The following is a 9,198-nucleotide window of genomic DNA, read 5'->3' as shown; positions in this document are numbered from 1 at the left end:
TGTGTGTGTGTGTGTGTGCGCGCGCGCGCGCGCGCGCGCATGTATAAATGCATGAAATGTATATGAAATACGTTAATAAAATCTCTTGGTACGTCATGAGACCATTATGCCTCTGATTAGTATCATGAAATAAACTTTATCAACTTATGTATTTTTGAGACCCATGAACAGATGATAGAATAATATGTCACATGGGGAATCAAGAACATAGAGACCCCTAGTATTTCTATGAATAGAGTCGTTTATGAAAACTGTGTGTTTGCTCGTTTCTTCCGTATAATTTGGATCATGCCAAAAGAAATAAGGGATAGCCTTAACATACCTGAGTCAATTCTCTTGAGAATCCCTCTAATATACGTCAATTCCGACAAAGCACGTGACTGCAATGTTAGAGTAGGAAAAAATCTGTATGATATTCTTGAGAAAGATTGCACCGTACTTTCTTAAAATCGCAAACTTTTACGTTACATCTCCGACCATTGAAAATCACGTATGAAATATCTCTGAAATGTGATGTAGTATCTTCACAACATTATTTGTGAAAATCACGTTGAAGAAGGCTTAAAGAATGCCAAAGTGCCTATATTTGCATGATTTATGTTCAAAAGGCTTAAGCTAAGAATCTTGTTAAATGTTCTAATGGGGTGACACCTTGCCATCTCTTTTATGAGTCATATAGTGGCTTTTATTATCAATTTAAGGGCTTCCACGTTTTGTAGTTCAAGACTTATCCACAATCAACTTTAATTAAGCATTAATCTCATGATTAATTTGAATATCTCCCACTATCCAATAATTAACCAATTATCCACATAGTTAAGAATTATCTCAAATTACTTAAAATATCATGGTCATGTGGTACCTTGCATGTCACTAGTCCATAAATACCGGTATTATAGCTCGGACCGTATTTTTATCCCAAAATGACAAACTTCACTGAAATTCATTTCTTCGATTTGATTACCCTCTCACCTTCACAAATTTACTCATTACTTGTTTGAAATAGCATAATATTTGTAATCTCAAAATAATCTCATTCCCGAGCTTGCATCGATAAACTTATGACGAAACTTTAATGTCCGAAAATGCGGGATGTAACATCTCATTCCAGAGCTTTCATCAATTTATTTCTGGCGTACTTCCACGTACGAAAATATGGGGTGTAACATCATTCCCCCTTTGGAACATTCGTCCTCGAATGTTGACTGGTGCATTTATCATTTTCATAGGCTATGTCTTCCGAATACTTTATTAATCTCCTTGCCATCTAGACGACTGTTCTGTGAATAAATCCAAAGGCCAGGGCATTCCCCCCCCCCCCCTTTAGGCCTCTTTCTCACACCACGACTTATGGTCGGAATCCTTCCAGTCTCGTAACTGTTGCTACCTTCTATCATGCAGCCTGTACGACTTTGACCTTGTAAGTGCGCTTATGCATCTCTTCTTTCCTTTTTCCTTCGATTTTTTTAGCTATTACTGAAGTTCTTCGCTCGGTATTTTGTCAAACTTACGAATATTGCTATATCTTATTTCATAGACCCCGGTTATCTATCGGTATGACCTTACGGCATCTAAGTAAGTCATACTATACCACAACTCTTACCTCGATTTCTCGTTACTGAGGTCTGCTACCAAATTTCAGGTTCTCTCATTGCTTATACAATATGTATAAATCTATTTCCTTTAATGCTTCCACATTACTATTCATCTTAAGAATGACGGCCTAATCTCATCTCATATTTTATAACTTTTATCCATCTATTGCTGATTCACCTCAATATTGATCTATAATCTACCTCTGATAACTTAACCTTTTATGTAACACTGCCGCTAGGGTCCATATTTCGTTTGGGAACATCTAAAATGATTAGACTGATCCACCTGGGGCGGTACCATGCTTTCATAAGCGTATCTCACAGCATCTCAATGTGATTCACCTTACGTGGGTATTTTAATCCTGTCTAATTCATGAGATCCCTTCCTTTTCTTCCTCAGACCATTAATCAATCGAAGGCCCAAACGTCATCCTTTATTTACCACAACTACACCCTCATTCTACTACCAAGGTAGCATTCCATCTCTTCTAAATGCTACTAGTCTAAGACTCCTTTTAGTTCATTCGGCTATACTGGGCTTTCTACAACTTAGAGAAACCATCAGATCTCTTGTTTTCATGGGCTTAATCATGAGGGCTTACCTATTTTTGCTACCTTCTCACTCGCCATTTCTCATCCTTACTCCTGTCATAAAGCTTTTCCGCTTTACTATACTATAGGTTGCGACCTACACATATCTATTTATATTACTTGCAACCTTTTAACTTGCTTGCATCGTAGATTTCCTTATGTCATTTTGGAATATCAAGCGAGACATCACATCATCTCAAACTCTTATTTACTGTCTTAGTCAGGCTTTTCGATACCTAGACCATAGGCCGGAAGATATGCTACTGACGATGCCGCTTTATTCCTAGATACTGAATCCCCGCGCTTCTAGCTTTTTTTCCCCGAAGTATGGACTATTCACGATCTTCTGCCTTTGAGTATCTCGTACGTTGTTCACCTTTACCTTACTTACCTTAAAATCTCGCATCGTATCTTCTACTTCATTCATGACCTCCCTTCCACTTAGGTGTAATTCGCGTCCATAACTTGATGCCTTATTATCATACTTGCACATCTGGTGTATACATAATCCGGCGAGAGCTTGATACTGACTTCTTATGAGGGTGGTATACTTCTGATGCCCTTATAGAATATGGCTACTGTACTATCTCTCTTGTACCTTTGATATTTAAGAGTGATCCTGTAATGTTCTCAATCATGAAGTCTATGATTTTCTGGGTCCAATAATCAGACTCCTGATTTACTTAGTTGGTGTAACTCTTTAGTTTCCTCTTCCCTCTGATCAACCTTTATGTAGGCTTAAGCTATCTTCTAATCTGCAGTTCATGGCATTAGTTATTACTTTAGCCTTTCATGGAAGCTATGGAATATCCATGATACCATCATCTAACAATTCAATCCTTTGTCTATAACCTTGACTCAATTATTTCTTTTAACTTATACCAGAGTCTTCTACGGCTGTATGATTGTCAATCATATCTGCTGCATAATATCCCAAAATCTTAGGTGCATTCATAATGTAGTTATCTCTGGATCATTGATCGAATAATTCCTCTAAACTTTCTTTAAATGCGAGCAATTGCTTTTCTTGGTCGTTTTGCCACTTGTTGCATGTATACTTGGTTTATCTTAATGCCCACACATATTGGCCACGATAGATGCCACTTTCTTATGGGGTGCATACATTGTTGTTGTGAGACTGTTGTTATAAGACCATTTCTTTTTTCTCCTTCGAGTTATCATGTTTAGGTTGAAGCCTTTTTCCTTATTTCCTCAGCTAGTCTTTTGTTGTTGTATTTAGGGAAGACCGTCTGACTCTTGTAAAGCTGCGAGCTTATTACATCGTATTCCCAATAGAATCTTTGATGTTCGTACTCACCTATGATTATCCTTAGTTACTTACCTCCACACTCATGTGCTCGTACGGTTACTTCAGAAGCTGAAGTTTTGGTTGTCTTCCCAGTGGGACTCTCTTTTATTTTCGTAATACTCATATTGTACCTTTAACTATCCAACTCCTATCTGAATATATCTTCAATTATTGTCATAACTGCGAGGCTGAATTCACTATATTGGGTTTTACTATGTTTATCTTGCATGATCTGCTGATTTTTCTGTATCCCCTTGTCTAGCCATAACTAGGCTCTTCCTGAATCAACTACCAACTACTCGCTGGCCCATTCTCATATCAATATCCCACGAGATTTTTCTTGGGTTATTTCCTTCGTCTTATCTTATGTCTCGCGCTAGCTCCTTATCCATCAATAACATCTCGGGCAGGAACCCTTACTTCTTTTCCTTGATATCGTGTTTGCATATTGTTCCGCAATCGTAGCATATCAGTAGGATTTGAGTAAGTGCAATCTCGTCCCTTTCTCATTTTTTATCGCAACCACTTTGTCACATAACTCCATATTCCCCCCTTTAGGGGGGTGCTAAGATTTCGAGCTACGAAGATCTACCAATAGATGTTTTACCTCTTCATCTTTGGCGTCCTTTCACATCATCGATGACTCTTACTCGCCTTGCGGTAATCCTTCTGTACCAAGGATAAAAAAATTCCTTACTCACGAGGGTGACACTTAGTATAATTGGCACATACAACCCCTTAAGCTTAACTTTGCTAGCATCGCTTGCTTTAGGAAAGCGTCTTCCTGTATGACCATTCTCTGAATTTCTCATGAATATTCTTCTATTGTTCATTCTATTATTGCCGTAACGCAATCTGAAATTCTCATGACGTCAACCATTATCAATCACTCAGTCCCTAATTCATGTTTAGTTTATCTTGTTCACCAATCCATTGTGGTTCTATTACTCTGGGGTCTAACTTTTCCTTCTGGTAGTTGTATTGGAATCACGAACTTATTTTTTTTGGAATAAGGCTATGACTTCATAGCCTATACTCTTTTGTTTTCTCAAGGCCTGTCACCTCTCGTATTTCCCTTCACTTGACTATAGACTCTGCAATACTGTCATTTTTTTAATCTACCGTTGTCATCCATGTATCACGTCTTACTCATAATGCTCCATTAATTCTCTTCGTATTCTTGCTAACATTTCTGTCAATCACTTTATTCCAAAAACTTCGACAAGACATTCTTTCGCATTTTAGCTCCCCTTGCTCCATCCACGGGCTCTTCGGGTTGCCTAACAGTCTCTCCCTACTAGGGACGGAAGCCATACTAAGGTAATATTTATCCATTCTAGGCTTCCAGTGCCTATGTTTGTAGTACTCATATCCAGATGTATTATTTTAGAGTGCACCATCCGGGTGTCTCACAAGGAGAATTATTACCTCGTTTGTAATATCCTTCGAAAATGTCCGCTAATCGCTAACAATCCATCCAATATTTTGGATTACTCTAACCCCAGCCGGATCCTGATATCCATCCTTTTCTTATACTACTTCTATTAGCTCCTATATGGCATAACTTAGATCGGTGTGGCCAATTGTACATACATCTATTATTGTTAAAGGTAACTCAAAAGGCTTATATTCCTCTGCTTGAATTGTAAATATTGATAATTCTTCATTAACTGGGCCTCGTACCCTTCTTCATCTTGCTTCTTTTACTTGTTGACACTTGTATCTATTTTCTGAATCTCTCATTGCCTTTCACCATAGGGGTGGATAGATATCCTTGCCTTAAGGTTTTTTATCAAGAGGCTTACACGTCTTAGTTTACACATGATCTACTGAATACCTCATATTTATTCATCATAAGCATGATGCAAAAATTGAGTTCCTCTCACTCAACTCTTCCACAGCTATATCCCTTACCAACCATCTTTCTGGATGTAGGCATCGTTGTATTCTGAATAAGATAGAGTTTAGAAATTTGAGTTCTTACAATTGAGCTCTACCACACGATCTAGAGTAAGAAGAAAGAGTGATAGTCCTAAATGCCCTGTAGCCTCCTTCTTATAAGTGTGGTGCACGACACACCCATAAACAAGACTCTACTAGACACGGCTTGTAGACTCCCTAGGACAGAAATGCTCTAATACCACTTTTGTCACGACCCAAACCGATGGGCCGCGACAGGAACCCGATACCTTACTCGACCGTGTACCATCATAACGTATCTTTTCATGTCATACTTTCATAGATAACTGAGCCGGAAGGCTGCTGCGGGATAAATAGAATACAACATGTGATACAAACCTATACATAAGACATACGGGCCTATAAGACCAAAATAACCACTCGTATACTGAACATAGGCCGACAAAGCCATATAATCTTTTAAGTACATGACATCTGTCTACAAGCCTCTAAGAATACATAATTTTCATCAAGGTTGGGACAGAGTCCCGCCATACCAAATAATACACGTCTAAATCATACTAACCCAACAAGCACCTCCGAAGCAAATGGAGCGCACCAACATCTTCCGCTGAGCTGATAGCTTACTTGGAGGGCTCTCGACCTGTCTATCGGGACCTGCGGGCATGAAACGCCTCGTCCCCAGGCAAAAGGGACATCAGTACGAATAATATACCGAGTATGTAAGGCACATACATAAGTACATAACAGACATGGAAGAAATATAGAGTAAATGACTCAACCTGTAAGTCTGGATAACTCTGTAAATCATGAAATAATTATAGTGTCATACATATGCGTATGAATGTCATGTCGTGCATAGGTACATGTTTCATAACATCATCAGGCCTCTTAGGGCATCCAATCATATCATCTCGGACACTATGGGCAAAATCATAAATGTATACCAGCTGATCAGGTGGTGGTGACTAACTACACATGCTAGAATAACTACACATGCTCTACTATCGAGGCTAATATGATGACTACACATGCTAGAATAAATAAATTAAGGCATAAAAAGGAATCTACTTAGCAAAGATCGGAATTTCAACATTTAGCCCATGTACGCACTCATCACCTCGCATACACGGCACTCACATATCACAAATTGTTACAACAGTACCAAATCGTAAGGGGGATTTCCCCCACATAAGGTTAGACAAGTCACTTACCTCAAACCAAGCTCAATCAGTCAATAAGAATGCCTTTCTCTCGAATTTCTGACTCCGAACCAAAATCTAGCCAAAAGCAATTACATACTATAAATATAACTATAAGAAACTAATCTAATTAATGAAATTATGACTTTAACAAGAAATTAGAAAATCGCTCCAAAAAGTCGATCCGGGCCCACATCTCGGAATCGGGTAAAAGTCACAGAGCCCGAACACCCGTTCAACCACGAGTCCAACAATACCAACTTTACCAAAATCCGACATCAAATCTCCACTAAAATCCCCAAATTAAACTCTCCAAATCCGTAGCCACAGAATCCTAAATTCCACCATAAATACACACTAATTAGGTGGGAAATTCAATGGGGAAACAAGATTATTGAATAGAAATGTTCACAAGTGGCTTACCTCAAGAAAAACCTCAAAAATCCTCCCAAAAATCTCCTTAGACCGAGTTTGCAAAGTCCAAAATGAGAGATCACGAAACCCTTCGGTTTAAAACAATGCCCAGTTAAACCGCATCTGCGGCAACTTAACCGCATATGCGGTTCCACTTTTGCAGAAACAATATCGCTTCTGCAGATAGGCCTCAAGCCTTTTGCTTTTGTGATCCTTCATCTGCATCTGCGGCCCTGCAGGTGCGGAAATCTCATCGCACCTGCGAAACCTCCCAACTGACCAACTTCCGCTTCTGCGCCCAGCTCGCCGCATCTGCAACCATGCAGGTGCAGAAATTGCCTCGCACCTGCGACCACTACACACCTCGTCCTAGTCCACTTCTGTGTTCCACTCCTCACTTCCGGAGCTCGCACCTGCGATAAGAATTCTGCAGGTGCGATTACACCAACAACTTCCAACTTCACCAATTCACCCACCTCCAATTCAATCTGTTAACCACCCGAAATCAACCCGAGCCCCCCGAACCTCAACCAAATATACCAACTAGTCCTAAAACATCATACGAACTTAGTCAATCCCTCAAATCACATCGAAACCTATGAAAACTCGCTCGATTGACCCCAAATTTTGCACACAAGTCACATTTGACATTATAGACCTAATCCAACTTCCAAAATCGGAATCCGATCCCGATATCAAAAATTCCACTCCCGGTCAAACTTCTAAAAAAATCTTCCAATTTTTCAACTTTCGCCAAATAACGCCGAAATGACCTACTGACCTCCAAATCAACCTCCGAACATGCTCCTAAGACCAAAATCACCATACAGAGCTATTTGAATTGACGAAACTCCATGTCGGATTCATCTTCACACAGGTCAAACTGCGGTCAGCTCTTACAACTCAAACTTCACACTTAGGGACTATGCGTCCCATTTCACTCCAAAAATCTCCCGAACCTACCCCTATTTATTATTTGATGTGTTTTGAGGGATGTATGATGTTTTAGGACTAGTTGGTATATTTGGTTGAGGTCCGGGGGGCCTCGGGTGGTTAACGGATTGATTTGGAGGTGGGTGAATTGGTGAAGTTGGAAGTTGTTGGTGTAATCGCACCTGCGGAATTCTTATCGCAGGTGCGAGCTACGGAAGTGAGGAGTGGAGCGCAGAAGTGGACTAGGACGAGGTGTGTAGTGGTCGCAAGTGCGAGGCAATTTCTACACCTGCATGGTCGCAGATGCGGCGAGCTGGGCGCAGAAGCGGAAGTTGGTCAGTTGGGAGGTTTCGCAAGTGCGATGAGATTTCCGCTCCTGCGGGGCCGCAGATGCGGATGAAGGATCACAAAAGCAAAAGGGGCCTTGAGGCCTATCTGTAGAAGCGATATTGTTTCTGCAAAAGCGGAACCGCATATGCGGTTAAGTTGCCGCAGATGCGGTTTAACTGGGCAGTGTTTTAAACCGAAGGGTTTCGTGATCTCTCATTTTGGACTTTGCAAACTCGGTCTAAGGAGATTTTTGAGAGGATTTTTGAGGTTTTTCTTGAGGTAAGCCACTTGTGAACATTTCTATTCAATAATCTTGTTTCCCCATTGAATTTCCCACCTAATGTGTGTATTTATGGTGGAATTTAGGATTTTGTGGCTACGGATTTGGAGAGTTTAATTTGGGGATTTGAGTGGCGATTTGATGTCGGATTTTGTTAAAGTTGGTATTGTTGGACTCGTGGTTGAACGGGTGTTCGGGCTTTGTGACTTTTACCCGATTGCGAGATGTGGGCCCGAATCGACTTTTTGGAGTGATTTTCTAATTTCTTGTTAAAGTCATAATTTCATTAATTAGATTAGTTTCTTATAGTTATATTTATAGTATGTAATTGCTTTTGGCTAGATTTTGGTTGTTCGGAGTCGGAAATTTGAGAGAAAGGCATTCTTATTGACTGATTAAGCTTGGTTTGAGGTAAGTGACTTGTCTAACCTTGTGTTGGGGAAATCCCCCTTATGATGTGGTACTGTTGTAACAATTTGTGATATGTGAGTGCCGTGTATGCGAGGTGATGAGTGCGTACACGGGCTAAATGTCGAAATTCCGATCTTTGCTAAGTAGATTCCTTTTTATGCCTTAATTTAGTTATTCTAGCATGTGTAGTCATCATATCAGCCTCGATAGTAG

This window comes from Nicotiana attenuata, unplaced genomic scaffold (genome assembly GCF_001879085.1).
Source record: "Nicotiana attenuata strain UT unplaced genomic scaffold, NIATTr2, whole genome shotgun sequence".
Lineage (NCBI taxonomy): Eukaryota > Viridiplantae > Streptophyta > Magnoliopsida > Solanales > Solanaceae > Nicotiana > Nicotiana attenuata.
This window is presented reverse-complemented; position numbering follows the sequence as displayed.